Raw genomic sequence first — 24573 nt, forward strand, 5'->3', positions numbered from 1 at the left:
GATATCACTGCACGCCGGAGCCTGGGAAATTGGTCAAAAGGGTTATTGGTCCTAAGTGACCAGGGATGATGACTCCCAATTAATAGGAGACTATTTTGGTCTGTCGGTTTGTGGTAGGTTTTGTCGGAACAGCATACTTTGTTATAAACCAATTATACTACGTTTAAAGGAGAGAGCACAAGCACTGTATCACTCATTAGCAATCCTAAAGCCAGCAAAAATAAATTCAGTAAAAACAAGAGACTGGAGGGCAAAATGTTGGGGAAAAACCAAGCCAAGGAATGCAGGCCAAAGAAAAAGCTATGGTAGAAATCATACACACACACCTTTGCACTATGATGCAAAGCAGTGTGTGTCACGCTGGCAAGCTTGTTTGGCCACAGTGCTGGGTAAGAGAGCAGCAGGTGCCATATCTTAGTAGGCAAAGCACTCCCTCTTTAAAGAAGCACAGCAACTTTGGTTGCTATACTGCATTGCACAACTTTTTATAACATTTGCTACTTATGCTAAAACAACCATGTGCTTATGACTCAACAGGAAGCCGAGTACTGGCCTGTGCAGAGCAGTCTTTTGCTTCTGACTAAAACGGGGTATCTAGTATCAGTCTATTGCGATGCACACTTATGCTGCTAATTCAGAAGTTTCTTTAGCACCTGATTAGCACATAGAAGCAAGCCAGGCCTTGCTTTTATTTCATAGCAATTAATCTGAATTCCCTAGTGAACTGGGTGTCATGCAGTTGGAGACTTACAGATTCAAGATGTGTAGACAGATGTAGGACCTTGAGTACTAATGTTTGTTTGCAAAAAGTGGTTGCAATAGGCACACCGACTTTTCAAGAATAGAATTGTATTTTGGGAGTTCACCTTTGAACAAATAGGTCAGTTCACACAATATTGAATTGCATGGAGTTACAGAACGACCTGCCTAATTAATATTCATTAGGAACGTCACACATTGCTATCCCCTGCAATTGGCACAATCACAAGGATGATGGCATGCAATGGTCAGTAGACCCCTTGTCTGTGACTGTGCTTTAATAAAGAAATCAATTGTATTCAATGCAAGAGTGTTTTCATAAAGGAAACAGAACTACATTTAAAACAAAAAGTTCTCCTTTGGTAAAAAAGTTTCTTTGAGATGTGGCAGTCGTCCCGTCTTCTACGGCATCATCTCCCTAAATCTTTTTTCAGGATTTCCAAAGGGGAAAGGGTCCATCCTCTTTGAGAATCAGTTATCCCACTAATTTAGGGGTCGACAAATGTTTCAATGTTTTGCAGCCAGATTACAGTTACATAAGATTGATGCATCAGGGTGAGAATCCTATTAGGGACACCCAAAACTGCGCATCCCAAATTTCGATTCTGAAAACATTTCTAAACTCATTTAGCTATCCAGAAAACCTTATCTGAATCACTAAGTGAATTTTAGTACATTTGAAAAAGGGTTTTAGTTTTTGCAAATTCTTTGATTTATTCAATCTGAGGGTTTGCGCAAACCCATTGTACATGAAGTCCATAATACATTGGTCCTTGTTAATTCGAGTCTGCACATTCCCACATGTTTCCATTACTTTAAATTCCTACTTTATCTTGGATTATGAAGATTCTCAAAGTCGTACATAAGTTCAGGTCCTGGAGTGGAGAGATTTCCCCCAAAGACTGTCTCTTTGTTCCTGTGATGTTATTAATATCCATTCTTTATCCAAGTTTGTCTGTTATTTCAAATATATACAAAATGCCACCCAACAAATATACATCATTGTTAGATATGTAGGAGAAAGAACCATGTATTTTGAAGTTTTGACCACTTTGTGGTATTTGGATTTTTGGATTGCTTTTGTCAGTGCATAGGTTTTGCATTCTTTATGATGCAAGAGCTGTGTTACATTTTTACTTGCTTGGTTTGGACATCTCCTTTTGATAATAATGTTTTTGAAATTGTTATGGTGTTTCAAGGCTGGCAGAGGAAGTACTGGGTAAATTTCCATATTACTTCAACAAATATTTATTGTACCTTCAAACAGTGGCAAAAGAACCATGAGTGAGAGCTAGCTTGCGGGAACATCTGGCCATGCCTGACCTGGAAAGATGAATGCTCTTGTCATAGTGCTCCACCTCTTTACCCCCATCACTAAGAGGGTCTAACAGTGTACCGTATTGCCTCTGCTTTACTGGTCCAGATTCTTGAGTGACATTCAAAAACACAAACTGCCAAACTGCGAGGCAAATTTACTTACATTTTACGCAAGGCAGCAAGTAAAGTGCTGCATGCAAGAGAGATAAAATAAATAAAACGAATTTCGTTGCGCGCACTGCATCGCATTTTGGGATGCAGTGTACTCAACAAAATTCGTTTTATTTATTTAGATGTTTACTCACCTGTAAAACTCCGTAATCCATACATTACTACCCCCCCACCCTGCCCCTCCCCACGTCACCACCCTGCATTTACTCCCACTGCCGGCCGCGGCTGCAGGCAGGATTCCTTTTAGGGCAGGAAGGGATACCTTTGTGCACAACAATATTCCTTAGCAGTATAGTCCTCTTTTTATGTGCAATACAGAATGCAGCATGCTTAGAAAGAGGAAGTAACATGTAGAAATAAGGATAGTTCTCCTAATTACGCCTGCTTTAGGGTAGCTTTTTCATGCATACCCAGGTTAACTATCTTTAGTAAATCTGGCAATGCACCAAAATCCATGGGTCGTTGTATGGAAACGTCCCTGGTCCCCCCATGGAACGCTCTCTCCCAATGCAGTGCTATGTTCTGCCTTGCTTTACCTTGCAATTACTAAACCACACAAATCCATGGAAAGTGCCTTTGCATGGCTTAGTAAATGACAAAAAGTATTTGGTGTCAAGACTGTGCCGTAAAAGTGATGCAAGTCCAAAGCTAATCCTTAGCAAATATGACTCCTACATATATATGTGTGGTCTGCCTGGTGTCCATGATCAGCGCAGCACAGTTTGCATGGCTTAGGTCACTGATACACTGCAGATTATATTTACTAATCTTTTACGCAATGCAGGACAGCAAGCACAGTTGCTGCTTCATAGCATGCGGGGAAAGTTCCACATTTACAAAGATCTGGATTATTTTTACTCTCCCCTTGTGCTGCCAAGCATCATTTCAGGCACCCTTTTGCCAAGGGATACCTTCCTGCCCAAAAACAATCCTTAGCGGAATTTTCCTCTGTCTCTGTGAGTTGCAGAAAGCACAGGCATGGCACACGCAAAGTCACACAAATCATATTCCTTTGTGGCCTTGTGAATTCCAAATAAGCCTTTGCATTGTGATTAATTTGTATTTTGACCATCTGTGTGTGGATGTTTGCTTAGCATGTGTGTCCATTATTTTGTTTGAATACTTGTGAAGGAGTTATCCCTTTCAGCATCAGTATTTTAGAGATTTGTGTGCGCACTCCTATAGTAAACGTCCGAGTGTGAATTTTTCCCTATGAACATCTCATTCATTCTCATTTACGGATCAGTGTGCAAAGTTTTCTTTCAAGCATCTATGCAATCATTCTACTATTTACATTTTGTAAGGCCCACCCCCTAGGACAGATATGTGCACAATCGTTTGCAATCTTAATGTGATGCAAGTGGACTTGGGGCAGCTCCACTTTTCATTGCAGCCTTGAGAGGAGTCTGCACCATTTTAATAAGCATGACATTTCTGTAGGAGCTTATAAAAAAATGTGAATTATACCCTTTGAGGTGGCACATTCCATTTTGCAGTATCAGGGCTTGTAAAATATGTCATAATGTGTCATTGAAACACAGAGCTGCAATCTGTTACAACCCTCCAGTGTACTCAGCATTTCATCATTCGAGATGACGTAAAAGGTCACATATGTAGACGCTGACATGGGCCAGCTCGAGGGAAGTACACTGCTTCCTTGAAGTAGGATATTACTCACCGAAACATTGAAATCCAGATATACTTAGGTGTAAGGAGCCAATTTTCAATGATATCGCTCCCACCATGTGTGACGCACCAGCCAAATGTGGCTCATCAGCCAATAGGACTTTGGATGCTGGAATTTGTAGCCAACAATTGGAAACGTGGGACTACGTGCCCCAGAATGGCGGCTGGCGGCTAAAAAAGACGAGATGATTGCTAGGAAATGCATTATGTTTGTTGCCTCATCTAACAGCTGAGAAATGAAGATAGCTCAGAAAAATAGACGCCCGAAGCAAAAAAATCTGCGGGTAATTTGCATGTTACAGGTACTTGTCTTGGTAGACTGGCTTAGAATATAATTCTCATTAAGATGATAACCCTTGTCATGTGAAATAAGAAAAACTATGATTAAGTGCCAACGGGTGATTAAGTTGTAGTTTGCAGCATATATAATTTGCAAAATGATATTAATAAAAGTACGTGGTACCAGTGCAAAATCCTCGTACTTCAGCATTTCATGATTAAATACCCATCTGAAAATCCACTACTTTTCTTTTCAATAGCCATTCTTAAAACGGTGAAACTTCCCTCAAAAGAAGGCTCACATGAAATGTCACTAAGTCAGACCGAAATTATAAAGTATTTGAGCTCAGCGACCTAGACAGGATTTGGGCCGAAGTTAGACAAGAGAGTATTTCACTTCCTTCTTTCTGTAAACGAACTCTGGTACCGGATCCTGTTGAAGCCATTTCTTTTTTGGCCTCAATCTGTGACACCTAACATGAAGCCTGCAACAATGTCTGAGGTCTTGGTGATCTGTACTATGCTTAGAGTAACCGTAAGGCCTTGAGGAAGGATGCAAATCATGAGTTATATGTTTATGTGTCATTCTGCTGCTTTGGTACAGTTACACATTTCATGTCATGGACTAATACAGTTTGATGTCACACGGGTCCTATTTTCTCAGTAAGACTGGGGTGTTTAGGCAACATAGGCTTTAAAACTATGCGGCATGGCCGGACTACCAAATTGGGCAAGCAGACAATCCCTTGGGAGGCTGGAGCCCAAGAGGCCGGCTTTGACACTTGGAGGCCTGTTTCAGCCTCCATGAGTGGTGGTGCACACTACGCGGGCCCCACGGCAACTTGAAAGTCTTGCTCTGGTTCTAGCATGCATTAGCGCATCTGCACTTAGGGGCTGAATTTCTCAGTTTTGCCCGGACTGTTTTAAGTTACCAGTCTGGCTGCTATATGGACTTGAGGCCACTCACACCATCAGAATATTTTGACTTAATTCCTGGATAGATCACAGTGCGCAATCAGGGTCCTTATACTGATAGGTACTGGATGGTGTCTGCAACCTCAGAACATGACAACACTAATTCTGACAAGGAAATTGTGGGAAAAGATACTAGCCTTTCATTAGTAGCTCAGGCACGCTCAAAGGGAAGCACAAGAAGTACACAAATTGGCATTTCAAACATTTATTTAATCAATTGTACACATGTGTTAAATACGTGTGCTGCACTGATTAAAAGAATGGAGCAAAACAATGTTAACAGTATTATACGAATGGTGAACAGGATGAATAATTCAACCATCGTGGCTTCGCAATAGATTATATGAATAAATATTATTGCACTCCTACCTAGCGATGTATCGTCTGGCAACCAGCCTTGGTGTAGAACATGCCGCTTTCCTCTTCAGGATGGTGTTGGAATTCAGCTGGATTTGAATTCAGGAATGGGGCAACCTTCGACAATCTATTGCAATGGTCCTGTCTAAACAGAGGCATAGTGCAGTTTATGTAATAAACTGGACCTATTTGTTCCATGCCTGAGTCCTGGTCATGTTGGAATAATCACTGATTTCCAGAGAAATTATATTTTGAAGAAAACAGAGAAATTGCAGAAAGATTAAAAAAATTATAGTAGAGAACGGACGTATCCCTATTTAAAAAAAGATTTTTTCCAACAAACCACGAATCAGCACAATTGGGCTCCCAAGCACACAACTTTTTCAGACACGGGCTCTTCAAGCTCTGAGGATACTCAAAGCCGGGTAGGCAGTTCAAACTTTAGAGGAGGAAGGGGACATAATTCACCTTCTTTTTTATCGAAAGGCCAACAACAAGAGAGAGGCCGTTCTCGGAACACCAGGAGGGGCTGGTACAGAAACCAGTATACCCCTGGGTTCCGACAGACACGCAACAGCTATTATGAGTGGTAAATATGGGTATTTCAGCAACAATTACCAACGGTTCAAACATGGAAATTGTCCCGATTTTTAATTTATCATCACATACACTAAGCTTGAAAGAGATGGAGGTCTTAAGTCATGGACTGTCTTTTGTCCCTACAAAAAGAAAATATGTTTTTTTGACTTGTGTGGAAGTCCGAAATTTTTTTAGAACCTTACGCCTGAAACAATTTTTTGCGAATTCACCTATGGCACACACGGTAAATATTAGTGGTCTGAAATGTCCTTCCACCTTTTTCCCACCAACAAACACAATGCCAAAGGATCTTGTTACTTTTGAAAATGTAGTACTTAATGAAATCCAACAACTCTTTCAAGATAGGAAGTATGTTAAATTTCACTTTTCAAAGGAAGAAAAGGCGACTCTCAAATCTTTGTCCAGCCCTGACGATCTTATCGTCAAACCGGCTGACAAAGGTGGAGGAATAATTTTACAGGACAAATCAGACTATGACCGTGAGGTTCTAAGATAACTCAACAATCCGGTTCATTACATCAAACTGACAGGAGATCCCACATTGAGAATAAGAAAGGAAATACTATCATTAACCACCTTGGGACTGGAGGGACTTTGGCTGAGCAAAAAGGAGTTTGACTACATGAATAAAAAGGATTATACCATCCCTGCGTTTTATACGCTACCAAAAATCCATAAACATAGCCAAAATCCACCAGGTAGACCGATTGTGGTAGGCTGCCAATCTATATTACAACCATTGGCAGAATATGTTGACTATTTCTTAAAACCCTTTGTCCCTTTGAGTACAGCATACACGCAGGACAGTAGGGATGTGATTGTAAAACTGGAAGGCCAACCATATGATCCACTCTCGGATATCCTTGTTACAATGGATATAGAGAGTTTGTACTCTAGTATTCCACAGAGTGAGGCTCTTCTGGTGATTAGTAATACACTAGAGAAACGAATACATCCCCATCAGGTCCCTACCGATTTTATAGTCAAATGTGCAAAGATTGCCTTGGATGAAAACTATTTTCTTTTTGGTCTGGACTTCTATGGCCAACGCAAAGGTGTGGCGATGGACGCTATTTTTGCGCCGGACATAGCCAATCTATATGTGGCTGATTTCGAAGATAGGGTGATCTATGGTAATAATCCCTTCAGTGAACATCTTAATCAATATCTGAGGTATATCTATGATGTCTGCATAGTATGGGATGGTACACAAGAATTGTTACAAAGTTTTCATCTTTGGCTTAACCAGCAAGATGCGAATTTACAGTTTACTTTGGAGAGCAATAATGAAATCATCAATTTCTTAGATCTTGCAATTACAAATGACAATAATACCCTGTATATGAGTTTATATACAAAACCCACTGCAAGGAATACCTTGCTTAAATATAACAGCCACCATCCACGTAATCTTCGAGATAACCTCCCTTTTGGATAGTTTTTACGCATTCGACGTAACTGTACCAAGAGGGAGGATTATTTTCGAGAGGCTAAGTTATTGCAATCGAAACTTGTGATGAGATCCTACCGGTAAAGACTGGTGAAACAAGCCATGAAACGGGCATGGTACTATGACCGTGGGGCTCTATTGGTCAAAAAAGAAAAATCCAGCACAGATGCAATGAATCCTCAACCCATCACCTGTGTGATGACTTTTGGCTCAGAATCTAACCAAATAAAAAAGATCATCAAACATAATTGGCTCCTGAGGTTTCTCAAATAATGGGTCTATCTTTTACATCAGCCAGGGTTCCTAATGAATGGAAACAGGCTAAGTTGCTTCCTTTGTTAAAAAAGGTGGGTGCAGATCCTTCTGTGCCTAGTAATTATAGACCTATATCTCTTCTACCAGCTATGGCAAAAATTGGGGAGAAACTAGCTTTCGCCCAGCTTAATGCCTTTGTAGAAACCTCGGAACTCTTACACCCTGCCCAGTCTGGCTTCCGTGCAGCTTATAGCACTGAGTCGGCACTGGTGGAGATTACTGAGGCCATTAGGGAGTGGCTAGACAGTGGCGGCAGAGCGGCTCTGATTTTATTAGACCTCTCTGCCGCGTTCGATACTGTCCCTCATTCACTCCTTCTTACCCGCCTAGCGGGGATTGGTGTGGTGGGCTCAGCATTGAAATGGGTAGAATCCTTTTTATCGGACAGGTCTCAGCAGGTTTGGATCCCACCTTTTTCATCCTCGGTCAGGCCCCTCACTACCGGGGTTCCTCAAGGCTCCACATTGAGTCCCCTGCTTTTTAATGTTTATCTCACCCCCCTTATTGTGCTTGTCGAACAAATGGGAGCAAAAATCATAGCGTATGCAGATGATACGCAGCTTTTATTTACCTGGAAGGATGCAGCAACTAACACAGAGGTTGTCCGTTCGTGCCTTTCCGCTGTGTTTAACTGGTTAGCAGCTGCACAGCTGAAGTGCAACGAAGACAAGACAGAAATTTTGCTGTATGGCCAATTTCCTTCCAATTTCAGAGACCTCTTGTGGGCGTCTGATTTTCCCCAGACAGGCTCAGTTACTATCGCTGCCAAGAATTTGGGAGTCTGGTTTGGAGAGGATCTGAGATTCGAGGCACACATAAAAAAACGTACTGCTGTGTGCTTCGGGTCTCTAAAAGCCATGACAAAGTTCTTCCCGTATCTGCCATCATCAGCTAGAGAGTCGGTTGCTAGAGCTTTAATTTTATCTAGGCTCGACTATGCCAACTCTCTTTTTAGCGGCACTCCTGCTTTTTTAGTTGCCCGACTGCAGATTATCCAAAATGCGACAGCACGGCTGCTGTATAACATTCCCAGCAGAGAAAGCGTGCGAGCACACCTTAAGGAACTTCATTGGCTGCCGATTGCTCAAAGGATAACTTTTAAAATTCTCACTTTAGCATTTAAGGCAGTCCACGACATGGGACCATCCTATCTAAGAAAAAGATTCAGCCGCTATGTCCCCACACGGCCGCTACGTTCAGCCGGCTGCAACCTCTTGAGTGTGCCCGCTTCCAGCGAGTACGACTAGGAGGCTACTCGCTTGCTGTTGTCGCAGCCAGGACTTGGAACGCCCTTCATCTCTCCCTGAGATCGACTGAAAATTTTGTTTCATTTAAGAAAGCACTAAAAACTCATCTTTTTATAACAGCCTATTAGTGTCATGTTTCCTTTAGATGGCCACTTGCTTGTTTTTCCTTTTTCGCGCCAGGATACTCTGGAGTAATGGAGCGCGTTATAAAACAGCAAATAATAATAAATAATAATAATAAAATAATAATTTAATCAATAAAGTGGAGCCGTTTTTAGCTCCACCACGCTTTGCGTTCAAAAGGGGCAGAAACCTCCGAGACCATTTGGTCAAGTCTTATAAAGAACCACCATTAAGCACCATCCAGACACAGTGGAGCATAGCCCCTATCATCGGTCACTATCCCTGTGGCAACTGTGCGGCATGTGCAACAACGAGTGTGACAAAGAATTGTATTGTGAATGGCAAAGAAATCAAATTGTATCATAATTCCAATTGTCATACGATAAATGTAATTTATTGTCTTCAATGTCCTTGTTCTTTGACTTATATCGGAAAAACTAACCAGGAGGTTAAAAAACGAGTATTACAACATCAATCTGGTATAAGATGTAATGTTATCACTGCTCCTTTAGTAGAACATTACCAACAGAAGTCGCACTTACCAAATGAGATGAAATGGTTCGTTCTGGATGTAGTTAAGAGTACCAAACAATATCATAATGTTGATTGTCTACTCACCTTAAAAGAAAATAAGTGGATTTGGTCTTGCAATACTGTTGAAAAGGGGTTAAATTCCCTGATAGAATTGCATACCCTGGCAACTCTGTAAATTAAACCATACATGAGAATAGAGTTGAGTATCTGGGTTAAGTTTTCTCTTACAGGCAAAATGATACTATGGGTTTACTATGGTGACGGTGTTGTAGAGTTTATCGCCTATATTACTAATACCATGCTGTGGGCTGATATACCATCTTTCAGTAAAACAGAGCTGTGCCACCTTAATAGATTGTGAGGCATCGACCTGTGAGTAGGTAGATCCACTCTAAGATGGCCGCTGCATAGAGGATTTCATTGATTTCATTCATACCTTCTATTGACATAGGCGGACTATTATTATAGTTTCGCTACAATGTCCTATGGGTTGACGTTTAATGGTAAAATATTATGAAGTTTCAGGGTAAGATTTACCAAGAGATTCATTTTGACTTCCTATTCTGATATGTTAAAATAGGATCTTGAGCCGTTCTAAGATGGCCGCGGTCGTTTGGCCGTTCCGACATCATTGCGCTGAGTCTTTAGACCTCGGCAATGGCATTTTCGACTCCACTCAAACTAAGTGAGTCGGACGGACATTGACACTGGTTGCTGCTAAAATCAAGTAAGTTCTGACCAACGAACGCTAGGTTCTACATCTTATAGGTTGGCTCTTGAAAAGTTAACTCGAGAAAGCTAATGTAAGGTCTATGTCCCTAGGTGAGCAACACGCCTGATAAGATTCGTGCTGTGAGTACTTTTTCATGATGCCTACACTCTTGGGTGTTGTAAAAGTGTTTTAAGGTGACAGGGAGATTCCATAGATCATTAATCCTGTGTCGCTCTATATTTACAGATTTAGAGAGGAAATTGGTCTGAATCATGTAAGTACTCCTAGTGCTGAGATAATGTTGAGTTTCTTTGTTTAGTAATTGCGTCATAAGATCTTACTACAACGTGCACTTATTTTGATGAATAGGGGATGCAATTAAGAACATCGGTTCATCATAATTGTGAGTATGGTTACATGTTGTATGTAATGAACTTTCAATATCAGAAGTAGCATTATATGTATAGTAGGTGTTATCTTTAATGTTTTTTAGATTTTTGGACATTGGGGTCCTCTTTAAGAAAATCAACTTCCGGCTGGGAGTGATTGGTAAGATTTTAAATATTTAGTGGATTCGGTTTTTAGAGGATTGATAGCGTGCACTTGGGAGCACTATTGTAAACACTTGGGCGTTGTACTTACACGGGTGTACACTGTTTTGTGTTGCAGATTGATTTATAACCCTTGTTTACACTTTGGGTGTGTTTGGTCTTTTGGGGTGAGTAGACAATACCTGATTTGCTGGGTTATTAAGGATATTTTTCATTGATTGTAGATGTATTTAATTTTAGATAATGATGTGCAACGTTTTCGTCTTGAAGATGGTCCCGTGGAAGGTATAAACCGTTAGTGGACCGAAACGTCGACGCCTAACATCGTTTTGCTTATATTTGAACCTTTTGTGTAAACTCGAAATCTTTACAATATGTTTTGAAAACTTTGTTGTGTATGGTATTCTGCTTGTCCATACAAAAAGCAAAAGATGTTGTATACTACTTGTAAACAGGTCTAGAATTTTTGTAGTATTAATGTTGCCATATTGCATCTTTGAATTGACCATAATAAATAATGGTACATAATGATAATTCCATGCATTGTTTAACGTGTGTTCACTTGTTGTGACTAATTAGAAATTAGAAACTATTGCAGAATAATTCCTAAGGGGACACTTTTGTATTTCTGTTATCAATCATACCCAGTCCTCGTGGGATAATTGGGTGGCTCTGTCTAGTTTAAGGTTGGTGTAGAACAGGCCGCTGTCCTCTTCAGGATGGTGTTGGAATTCAGCTGGATTTGAAGTCAGGAATGGGGCAACCTTCGACAATCCATTGCAATGGTCCTGTCTAAACAGAGGCATAGTGCAGTTTATGTAATAAACTGGACCCATTTGTTCCATGCCTGAGTCCTGGTCATGTTGCCATTGTTGATTCAATCCACCCAGGACTGTAGAAGAACAGATATCAGCAAACAATGACATTTTGCAAAGTACTTGTACAGAATGCTCTAAGGCCAGATACTATGCCTATGATGAAATGTAAATGAAAGCAAACCATTTCTGAGTACATTATCTCATGAGGCCACGCAAGCCAATGTATGTTAAAATTCATAGTCTAAAAAGATGTTAATTTTAAATGTGAGAATATAAGATGGACGTGATTATGCCTGGTGCCTATGTAACCTCACAATGCTTTGGTCAATCAATGATTGAGTAAGTACCTCAAGAGCCATATCACCTTATGCCAAACTATGTCCCATGACTGTCTGTCTTCATTTATTAAGATGTGCTGAAGGGTATGAAATCCCATGTAAGTTGTGAGAAGGGAAGTTAGTCTGTCATAGGGACTTTCCTCATGCCACTATGCTAAATAATTATTTTATGTTGAGTCTAAAGTGCATATTTGTTTAATAGTTTAGGCTTCTACAAATCAACTGGAAAGAATCAACTGGACACTCTTTCAATTAGAGAGTGGCCTCCTTTTCTTCTCTCCCTCCAACGACCAACCTTCAGAACCTCCTACTAGTGTCACTACTCTCTGACAGATAAGGTTGGGTCTGTCTTGGTATGGGGTATCTGATCTCCAGATAAGCAGAGACCATGAATAATAGACACCAGCTAAAGATTTTCACAGCTGGAGTGATTTTGCAGAAATGACCCCAAGCAAATAAGTGTTCAGGTGTGAGAATGTAGCACCTCTCCATCCCAAGTAAGCATACTGTCCACAATGTTCTTTTTACTGGGAACCAAGAACCCTGTTGTATCACTTGAGTCTCTGAGGGTAGCAAAGCAGAACATTCCAAGGCCTACTCAGTAGGTGGGAGGGCTAGTGAGCCCAGCTCACTGAAATGTAACAACACTGGATATTTAATTGTTCAGGCAGTAGATTTTACTATAAAAATGAAAAGTACTTTTATTACACATACACTACTAGATACTATGCAATAATTTACAAACATGGACCAGATACCTTTAATGACACCCTCATAATAAGTTACACCCTAGTGGTTACTGATCTCATCCATATTAAGAAGACAGGCCTTCTGGCTTTGTCAGGGTGTCAACACACCAGTAAAAGAAAACTAATGCCTACAATTCACCAATTCAACACCACTGCAATCAAGAGGAATAGTATCACTGTTCAAAACATGTTATTATCCACCGTTTAAAATCAATAGGGGGGGCGATCATTCAATAGCAATAATTACACTAGAAAAATGCGATTTGTTAACCATTAACAATGTCAATAAAGCACTGAATTGAACAAGTATTCCAGAATCCATTTTTTATTTTTTACTGTGAAGGTACTGCAGCTGTAGAGCAAACCATCAGTAGTCCCTGCAGTTCAGATCCTATATACTAATGATCAAGCTCTAGAAGTGCTTGAAATAAGGGTGAGTTATGATCACATTTCAGGGAGGAGTCTCTTGCACTTCATGCAGACCCCTAAACAAGTTTTAAAATTCACTGGTGGTGCCTAAGCCCAATCTTAGGGTCCCAAAAGTCCAAAAAGGAGAAATAAGTACATTCAAAGCCCTCTCAGTGGCCTATGGAGTGCCAGGTTTGATGAGATACTTTGTAGCTGGGCTCCAAACTTCCACTCAATAAGTTAATGACATTGTGCTCTATTTTAAATTGTTTGATGAGTGCCCCTGTCTGGCCCTGGGTACTCTCAGGCATCCTCTTTGTCATTGTTACCCACTTTTCCCACAGCCCCAACCAACTTCACCACACCTTACCTGATCCAGCGCAGAAGCTGTCTATACTCTTTGTCACTTTGTCCTCTCCAGCCCTGTGCTGGCCATGGACAGGGGACCGCATGCCGCACCCAGCACCTGGTACAGGTTGTCCACTTTTGTCACAGGAATGGAGTACCCGGTCCATCTTGAATTGCATCAGGCACCAGGGAATGTGGTCCCTGGTGAAGTTAAAGAAGTCAGGAAAGTTGTCTCATGCACACCCCTTTCCAAGAAAGGTAAAATTAACAAATAATTCATCAACCTTCAGGGTTTTAGCCCTCTTCTTGTGATTTTTAGAAACATCTGTGGAGTGCTTTGTTCCTTTTGGTCAGCCATAGCCACCAGGAGAATATTCTTCAGAACATCTGGGCTCCAAAGGGTGATTTGGGTGGAGGCAGGTTTTCTGTCTCCCTGCTTTAGACATGTTCTCTCCCTGATGTAGCATCTTGGACCTATACGCAATAGGACCCTTGTGGTTCTCGGGTGGTCTCTAGACAGGAACTGCATAATAGGCGGGGTGGTGTCAGGGTGTGATCAATGAAGAGTATGATGTAATGTTCAGTGTGTGAGTGTATGCTTAGGAATAAAGTAAGGTTTGACTGCAGCTTCCGTGTGGCACATTTCATCTGAATGCTCCAGGGCAGAGAAAGATGCTAAATCTAGTGATGAGTAGGGGAATATGTGCCCAGAAGTAAATAAGACTTCTCTACCTGAGAGTTTGCAACTATAAGGCAAACTGTTCATGCATGCAACGTGTGCACGAAATCTATGCAAAACAGACCGCAACGGGCAAATTTGGAATCAAAGCCCTGCTGTACCCTGTACACATCCTTAGAAAGAATTGAAGGCCCTACAGAGGGGCATATTCCAAACACCCACCTAGAAATCCTCAGTGAGGTCACTGACATAGACGCTGAGCTGTGAACGTAGAGCAATATTCAGACAAAGCAAAGACAATAGAAGGGACAACCAGGTATAAAAAACAGAATCCCAGTCACTGTCAAAGACAAGTGAAGCTCTTTATGACCTCTGATCGGACTTGGAGAAGCAGATTCAAGCAACAGGGTGTTAAGTGCAGACACTGCCAGTCCCACTTAGTGCAACAAACACTGTCTGAACAGCAAATGCTCTCAATGGCGGCAGAAGGGAGCGCACAATATACTGAAGCCTCCTTCCTAAAACCACCACAACCCTTCAACACTTCTAAGAAGCAGAATATCAGTGCCAGGTGGGTTCCATAGATCTAAATATTCAGTGACTTCACAGGTGCACTAGAAAAATAAGCTATAAAGAAGGTCATCAAATACTTGAAAACACTTGCAGGGGATGGGGTTAAAGAAGCACTAAAGAAGTTTTCACAAACGAAGCAAAATCATACAAAAAGGTGAAAGAAGAATAATTGGCCAAGTTTAAACCAATGGCAATTGTTGATTATGAAAGTTATACCTTCAACCAAGCACAACAAGAGGGTGATGAAAAAATGGATGGATTTTTTGAAAGACTTTATAAACTCACTAAGCATTGCAAGTTCTGTGATGTCACCAATGAAAAAGCCATGCATCTCAGAATCATCGATGACTGCCTTTCTAATTCTTAAACGGTGCATGTTTAGAAAAACACACAGTTTATAAAAATGAAGATGGCTACAAGAGCAGAAAAACAAGCAGACTGAGAAGCTGCTGATATGGAAGTAAGGACAGCCCACAATGAATCGGTCCTGATCGTGAAATACAAGCATAAGCAAAACAAGATGCAAGTAAGTCGGCATCCTTAAAGAAATCAAAGTTATAATTTGGATATGGATTTTCATTTTCCAATGAAAATGAATGTCCAGTCACTGAGCAGCTCTGCAAATGTTAAGGGAAAGAGAACCATTTGATAACTGTGTGCCGTACCTCACAATGAAAAGACAAGATGGAATCAAGATCATTCAGAAGCATTATCTCCACATCCACAAAATAGCAACATGAGCTACAACAAGTGGCAACAAGGCTAGATCGATCGTCATTAAGCTCATCGCACAAAGGCTCTTCGACATCACTATTGAGTACTAAAGAAGAAGATGGGTGTGTATTGGTGGTATCTATCAAAGTGGGACGCACTCATGTAGGGTTAGCTGCTTGTAAAGAAGACCACAGTTCAAAAGAGATACACCCAACAAAATGGCAAACTTCATTTGGACACTGTCCCAAAATCACATTGAAAGTGAACGATCCTCCAGTAACTTTCCTCATAGACAGTGGTTGTAGGAGGCTGGCTTAGTATATGATGCTCACTTATGTAAGTGTTTACAACAAGGGGTGGTGATGGACAGAGTCTCTGAATTAAGCAGAGTACTCTCACCCAGTCAAGAGATCAGGGCTAGATCCAACACCGTTTTTTAGCTCATTGCACCATCCCAGTTTCAGAACCTGGCTGTATGCAAATTAGTCTGTCCCTGGCCCAGTGCATCATGGGAACAGGGCAGACCAGACTACAAAAGCCAATTCTTACACTGGGAAGGAAACAAGCTTCCGGGGACCGGTTTCTGGCATTACAGCCGTCTTCGGCCCGGCTTGCTTGAATCCTGATGGTGCAATGAGCAAGGGACTCACATCTGAGTATACCCTTCCACGCTTAGGGTGGACAAAATTATTTACAACAAGGGGTGGTGATGGACAGAGTCTCTGAATTAAGCAGAGTACTCTCACCCAGTCAAGAGATCAGGGCTAGATCCAACACCGTTTTTTAGCTCATTGCACCATCCCAGTTTCAGAACCTGGCTGTATGCAAATTAGTCTGTCCCTGGCCCAGTGCATCATGGGAACAGGGCAGACCAGACTACAAAAGCCAATTCTTACACTGGGAAGGAAACAAGCTTCCGGGGACCGGTTTCTGGCATTACAGCCGTCTTCCGCCCGGCTTGCTTGAATCCTGATGGTGCAATGAGCAAGGGACTCACATCTGAGTATACCCTTCCACGCTTAGGGTGGACACAATTATTTACAACAAGGGGTGGTGATGGACAGAGTCTCTGAATTAAGCAGAGTACTCTCACCCAGTCAAGAGATCAGGGCTAGATCCAACACCGTTTTTTAGCTCATTGCACCATCCCAGTTTCAGAACCTGGCTGTATGCAAATTAGTCTGTCCCTGGCCCAGTGCATCATGGGAACAGGGCAGACCAGACTACAAAAGCCAATTCTTACACTGGGAAGGAAACAAGCTTCCGGGGACCGGTTTCTGGCATTACAGCCGTCTTCGGCCCGGCTTGCTTGAATCCTGATGGTGCAATGAGCAAGGGACTCACATCTGAGTATACCCTTCCACGCTTAGGGTGGACACAATTATTTACAACAAGGGGTGGTGATGGACAGAGTCTTTGAATTAAGCAGAGTACTCTCACCCAGTCAAGAGATCAGGGCTAGATCCAACACCGTTTTTTAGCTCATTGCACCATCCCAGTTTCAGAACCTGGCTGTATGCAAATTAGTCTGTCCCTGGCCCAGTGCATCATGGGAACAGGGCAGACCAGACTACAAAAGCCAATTCTTACACTGGGAAGGAAACAAGCTTCCGGGGACCGGTTTCTGGCATTACAGCCGTCTTCGGCCCAGCTTGCTTGAATCCTGATGGTGCAATGAGCAAGGGACTCACATCTGAGTATACCCTTCCACACTTAGGGTGGACAAAATTATTTACAACAAGGGGTGGTGATGGACAGAGTCTCTGAATTAAGCAGAGTACTCTCACCCAGTCAAGAGATCAGGGCTAGATCCAACACCGTTTTTTAGCTCATTGCACCATCCCAGTTTCAGAACCTGGCTTTATGCAAATTAGTCTGTCCCTGGCCCAGTGCATCATGGGAACAGGGCAGACCAGACTACAAAAGCCAATTCTTACACTGGGAAGGAAACAAGCTTCCGGGGACCGGTTTCTGGCATTACAGCCGTCTTCGGCCCGGCTTGCTTGAATCCTGATGGTGCAATGAGCAAGGGACTCACATCTGAGTATACCCTTCCACGCTTAGGGTGGACAAAATTATTTACAACAAGGGGTGGTGATGGACAGAGTCTCTGAATTAAGCAGAGTACTCTCACCCAGTCAAGAGATCAGGGCTAGATCCAACACCGTTTTTTAGCTCATTGCACCATCCCAGTTTCAGAACCTGGCTGTATGCAAATTAGTCTGTCCCTGGCCCAGTGCATCATGGGAACAGGGCAGACCAGACTACAAAAGCCAATTCTTACACTGGGAAGGAAACAAGTGTAGCACCCTGCACTAATCCAGGCAACCCTTATGGTTATTTTAGTGGTTTCGACAAACTTAGAAAGGATCTCTAAGTGGTAAAACAGCTCGGTTCACCAGTATCTAACCTTTAGTATAGACTAAGTGAAAAAGAACCACACAGTGGACTTATAAAAAATAGATATTTATTCCAGCTACTCACTAACGTCATACAATATCTCCTGCCTGGAGATATCCTGATAAAGCACACAATATTTTGAAATAGAACAGTAAGGAGCACCAATATATAGGGGTCCCCAGGGGGAGACCAAACCATATACCAATATAGTGAAATGCGAACCACAACTGATTTAGAGACAGGACCCAGGACACGTAGTAGTGTTGGGTGCCCATGATACCAACCCAGGTGAGAATCTAGGCACCCCAAGACAGTTGTATGCAAAGATAATATACGACTGCATACTCAATGCTATTCAACGGGTACATCGCGGTTGGAGTCTGGGGGAGAGAGGGAACCTTTCCCAGTAGACTCTGAAGACACCCCGTGGAGGACTGAAGGTTGTGGAGCCACCCCACCCGTGGATACCCTCGGAATCAGGGTACCTACAACCACAGTCAAGCGCAATCGAGGACTTCAGGATGAGGCCTCTATTGCAGAAGGATGAAAGAGCCTGTGTTGCTAAGTCTTTTGAAGTCTGTTTGAGTCCAGGTTTGACAGACCGGTTGACCGTGTTGCAGTGCTTGCAGATGCAAGGGAGTGACTCCTTCACTCCATGGGAGATTCCTTTGGATGTCTTTAGATGTCCAGGGGCCCAGGACGAAACCTGTATGGAGCACGGACACTGATGGTACAGCGGGTTTGCAGGAACATGAGGTCAGGAGCAGACAGAGTATTCTCAAGTTGCAGTCTCAGTTCCAAAGCAAAGGGAGATGCAATCAGTCCGGCACAGTAAGCACGACTCAGCCAGAATGTTTCGGGCGGTCAAAGATGAAGTTAAGTTGGAGCTGAATTGAGTCCCACAATGAATCAAGAGACCCTCACACAGGTAAGCCCTTAAGTACCCTAAGGTTGGGGTTGGGATGATTATGGGGTCCCTCCCATAGGAGGGGATGGACAGTGGGGAGGATACTCCCATGTCCATTATCCAGTTTCGTGCCAGAATGGCAGCCAATGGCTCCCTGAGCTAGTTTGGCCTGGCGTATTCAAGGAGTGCACCAAATGTGGCCTTCCAGCAGACTATGTGGCGCTGACAAGTGCCCCCACCCCGGCCTAATACACTAAATCCTGTCTGGGTGGTGGTCACACCTCACTGTGACTGGAAACCTATTTTCCTACCTTCCCCTGCTCAGGCTTGGCCCAGCAGCAGGAGGGCAGAATCGTGTCTGTGCTCGGCAGCAGCCCTACGTTGCTTTCGGGCTCTGTAAGATCGGTCCCGATAGCATGGAGGGCTTCCACCTGGAGGGGCTGTACCAGGATGGAATCATACCTCCAACATCATATACGGTGTTGGGGTATAAGTCCAATATGTTTGATACCAAACATGCCCTGTTTCGTTCCAGCCAGTTCAGAGATGGTCATATCGTAATGATGCATGGCCTCTCTATCTCGTAATGGCTGATTCACTTACAAGGTCTGGAGAATGGACTCTGCGGTTTATAGGGGTGGTCTGCTCATGAAGGCCACCTTCACACTCAGAACCGAGCACCCTGCCTTTGGGACTGAAAGGCCTATTAGAAGGATGACTTACAGGTTTCAAGTGCAGTGATGTAGGATATAAGGGAACTTATATATTTCAAGAGAGAAGCATGCAACAACTCACACTGCTGTAATGGCAGGCCTTTAGTGAGAGTATGGAGGGTCTCTTATGGGTGTCATAGCACAAGCTGCAGCCTATGAGGGAGTCCTGGTGTACCTACTAGGCCCTAGGTACCTTAGTACCATGTACTAGGGACTTGCTAGGATACACCAGCAGCAATTTAGGAATGTACCAATGACTCACCATAGCCAATTTAGGGAGGAAGCACAGTGAGTGGAGTCCTAATTAGCAGGATCCCAGTCAGACTAGTCAAAAACACAGTAGGACACCAGCAAAAAGTGGGGTTAACCATGAAAGCAGATCCTACTTTCCTACACAATCACCCCCAAACGTAAGGAGATGAGACTAAGCTTGCCCAGTTGAGTCTTTATTTTCTAAGTGGAACTATCTGGATAGTCCATCTGCATTGGCATGGTTACTCCCAGGTCTATGCTCCTCTGTTTAGTCCATCCCCTGTAGGGAAATAGACCACCTCAAAAGCTTGGGGTTTTCACCCTTCATCTGTCTAAGCCACAGGATTAGCTTATGGTCTGGCTGAACAATGAAATGAGTGCCAAAAAGGTATGGCCTCCACTTCTACAGGGCACAGACCACAGCAGAGCCCTCCCTCTCTATAGCTGACCAATGTTTCTCCCTGGGGTCAACCTTCTGCTGATACAAGGTACTGGTTTATCCTGGCCCTCTGTATTAAGTTGTGATAACACAGCTCCTACCCCTATCTCAGAAGCCTCTGCAAGTTTTGGTGTAATCAGGACTCTGCGGAATGGGAGCAGTACACATGGCCTGCTTTAGGTAATGGAATGCATTTTGACAGCTTACTGTCCACTGAACTTTCTTTTGCATTTTCTTGGATGTAAGATCATTCAGTGGTGTCACAATAGACCCATACCCCTTCACAAATCTTCTGTAGTACCCAATAAGGCCTAAGAAAGGTCTGACCTGAGTCTGGGTAGTGGGAGCAATCCAGTCCACAATGATCTGAGGTTTGCTCTTCAGTGGTTGAACCTGGCCTCCACCTAGCAGGTGGCCCAAATACACAACCTTACTCTACACTATCTGGCACTTGGTGGCCTTGATAGTGAGGCCTGCCTTTTGCAGGACCTCTAGAACATTCCTGAGGTGGACTAGGAGATCTTCCCAGGTACAGCTAAAGACAGCAATATCATCGAGCTAGGCTGCACTATAGGCGTCCAGGCCTGTTAGGACTTTGTTCACCAACCTCTGAAATGTGGTAGGTGCATTTTTCAGACCAAAGGGCATTACAATAAATTGATAATATCTACTATGGGTTGAAAATGCTGTTTTTGGCCTGGCATCCTCTGCTAGTCTGATTAGCCAGTAGCTAGCAGTCAGGTCAAATGTACTCAAAAACTTGGCTGAGGTCAAAGTATCTATAAGCTCATATGCCCTTGGTATAGCATGAACATCAGTCCTAGTGACTAAATTGAGGCCTCTGTAGTACACACAACTAACTCATCTCTCTTTTTCTACCCTTGTTGTGAGGTTTTGGTATCAAGACTACTGGACTAGCCCAGGGGCTATCTGAAGGCTCAATGACCCTCCAATTCCAGCATCTTTTGGATCCCTGTCCTGGTGCAATTCCTGACATGGTCAGGCTGTCTGTAGATTTTACTCTTAACAGGCAGGCTGTCACCTGTGTCCACTTCATGGGTACACCAGGAGGTCTGACTGGGTGTCAGGGAGAACATGTGTTCTACTGACTGAGGGCCTGCCTACAATCAGCTTGCTGCTGGTCAGTGAGGCTGCCTGCTAAGGCTATTCCATCTACTGACCCCTCATAAGGGTTCTGAGAGTGGAGATGAGCGAGAGGGTCACTCGTTTCCTCTTGTCCCTCAGCAGTTGCCATGAGCAAGCTTGTGTCAGCCCTGTCCACAAAAGATTTCAAGCAGGTCACACTAAATACCCTGTGAGTACTTCTTGGAGCACCTAGGTCCACCAAGTAGGTGACCTCATCTTTTTGTTCAAGGATGGTGTGAGGGCCACTACACCTGTCTTGGAGAGATACTGGGGCCACAGTCACCAACACCCACACTTTCTGGCCTACCTGGTAAACATTCAAGACAGCCTTTTGGTCATGCAAAGGTTTTTGGAGTTCTTGGCTGGCCTCCAGGTTTTTAATGGCCTTCTTCATGTACTCAGCCATAGGTGAATGCAGGCCTACAACATAGACCTTTCAACTATTGCCCTGGTGCGGCTGAGTGCAAGATTGTAGTCTCTCTGTGCCTGCATCTGTGGATTTTTTTAATGATGTCTTCACCCATGGCATGAGTTCATAGACTTGGTTAGCTGAAAAAAGAAGATGATATAAGAGATCTATTAGTCCCTATTAATGATGTGGGTGCGAAGTACATTAGTCATCATTGTATCCAGTGTCTAGCATCCTACATTCATCTTGCACACAATCTAGTACATGCCATTAAACTGCATCATAGCCATTTGGTACCAACTTGCATTACTACACTGCCATTTGCGTTGTCCTCTGTGATGCCTCCAATGTTGAAAATCAGCAAAGTGTCAATGCCTTGTAGAATGTGATTAGTCAACAATGTCAATGTGTAGTTGTTAGACCTGGCTTTTCCGGCAGGTCTACCCCCGGACGTTTTGCTTTTTGGCCTTCTGTTTCTGACCTGCTTTTGTTGGTTTTATGACTCTGGGCACTTTACCACTGTTGATCAGTGCTAAAGTGCATATGCTCTCCCTGTAAATTGGTATGATGGATTGGTGTTTCAATGATTGGTTATTTAATTTACTACTAAGTCCCTAGTACTGTGTGTGCCCAGGGCCTGTAAATCAAATCCTGCTAGTAGGCCTGCAGCACAGATTGTTCCTCCCACACAAGCAGCCTTTCAAAGGTAACTCAGACGTTTCAATCGTTTTAATGTCAACAGACAATCAAGCTTATCTTCTATATCTGTCAATATGTGTTTGTGGCCTTTTATGGCAGAGGGCTTTGCAAATAATAGCAGTTATTCATTACCCCTTTATCTACAGGGAATACTGTATAATGGAGATTTGTAATATCTAACATGTAATGCATTACAGTGTTCCAAATAGGCAAACAGAAATTATTGTGATTGAATGTTATCTTCCACTACATCTAAAAGGATGTTGTTTATTTAATTTTAAGATTACAATATTGTTTTAGGTTATACAATTGAACCAAAAAAAAAGAGTTGGATGCATAACTGATGTCTCCTTCTTTCCCTGAAATAACTATTGCAATAACCAGTGAGTCAATGAGCCACAGTGAGAATTAACAAAAGCAATTCAACTGGATCCTGAAACCAAAAGAGACTGATACAAATAAAACCATTTAATGAAATCAGAGTAGAGAATGATTGTGATATTACACTTCTACTGAAACTACTGAAAAGTGGCTGTTTAATGCATTATTCCACAAATAAAGCACACTTTTAGGCAACAAAGAACAGCAATGTAGCGGAAAGAAAGCTCAATTAAAGTTTCAGCAGATTGTTAACGGATTAACATTATCGTTATTAAGTCCTTGAAAATGTCAGTTCAAATCATTATCTGCAAAGAAGAGCACATTTTGACCTTAATAGTGCATAGTGTGAATCATGTTTTAAAGCTGCAGTTATTATCAGGCTATGTTTATGCACAGCTTCACTTAACTGAATGTCACTGTGTAGTCGAGGAAAACTATATAGAATACATAGAAACAAAGGGGCATATTATCAAGGGGGTTTATCTCCGCTTTTTTGGCTTTAAAAGCCAAGAAAGCGGAGATAAAATTATCTCCCTATTACCAAGCTGTCGCTAACACCAGTTAGCGACAGCTAATTGGAGATAGCGACCATCTTGGGCCCCGCTTTGCATGTCAGTGATATTTATCACTAATGACATGCAAAGTGGGCGTGCCAAGATGTTAGTGACTGGAAACAGTCGCTAACATCGCTATCTCCTATTACCAACTTTTGGAGATATTCGCGCTAAGCGCGAATATCTCCAAATGCTCTTAGCCATGTTATCCAATGGGAGGTGGATAACATGGCTAAGAGCATTTGCTCGATAATGCATGAATATCGCTGACTTTTCAGCGATATTCATGCATTGCGGCCGTTTTTTATCGCATTTGCGATAAACCTTGCTAATAGCAAGGTTTATCTGCGATAAAAATCGCCGATATGCGGCGATAATTTTTGTCTCTAAACAAGTTAGAGACAAAAATTATCGCTAGTTGTTGGTAATATGCCCCAAAGTTAGGAAAATTATAATCTTTTTCATTGCATGGCCGAGCTTCAGCAGAGTGTATGAAAAGATAACAAAGAGGCTCTTGGGGACTGGAGGAACAGCCTGACTACTTCAATGAGACTAGAATTTATTGAGCCCTTTTGTTGAAAATGTCAGCTACAGAGCTGTAAATGCAACTTCACGGTCACTGTGTCTCAGCCTCACAGAAAAAGAGTGCAACACTTACCAATGAATTGAATCAATGATCTAAGTCATTCACCTGGATACAGATGTTCAGCATCAAGTAGTTGCACACAGCAGACCAAATAGCGGTGGAATTTAATATCAAACATTTTAATGGTTTATCCCTTTGTTGGTTTTATTATGGAAGCAGCACTGTGCAAGTGCTGGCAAATACCAAATATTTCTGGTGGACCTATTTTACATAGTGTCTGGTTCTGTTATTATTCGAACAGTATCACAGAATGTGGAGAAAAATAACCTATCTTGAAGAGAATATGTAGATCATTGTCACAGATTTATGTTCCTTCAGAAAACC

This window comes from Lissotriton helveticus, chromosome 11 (assembly GCF_964261635.1).
Source record: "Lissotriton helveticus chromosome 11, aLisHel1.1, whole genome shotgun sequence".
In the NCBI taxonomy this organism is placed as follows: Eukaryota; Metazoa; Chordata; class Amphibia; order Caudata; family Salamandridae; genus Lissotriton; species Lissotriton helveticus.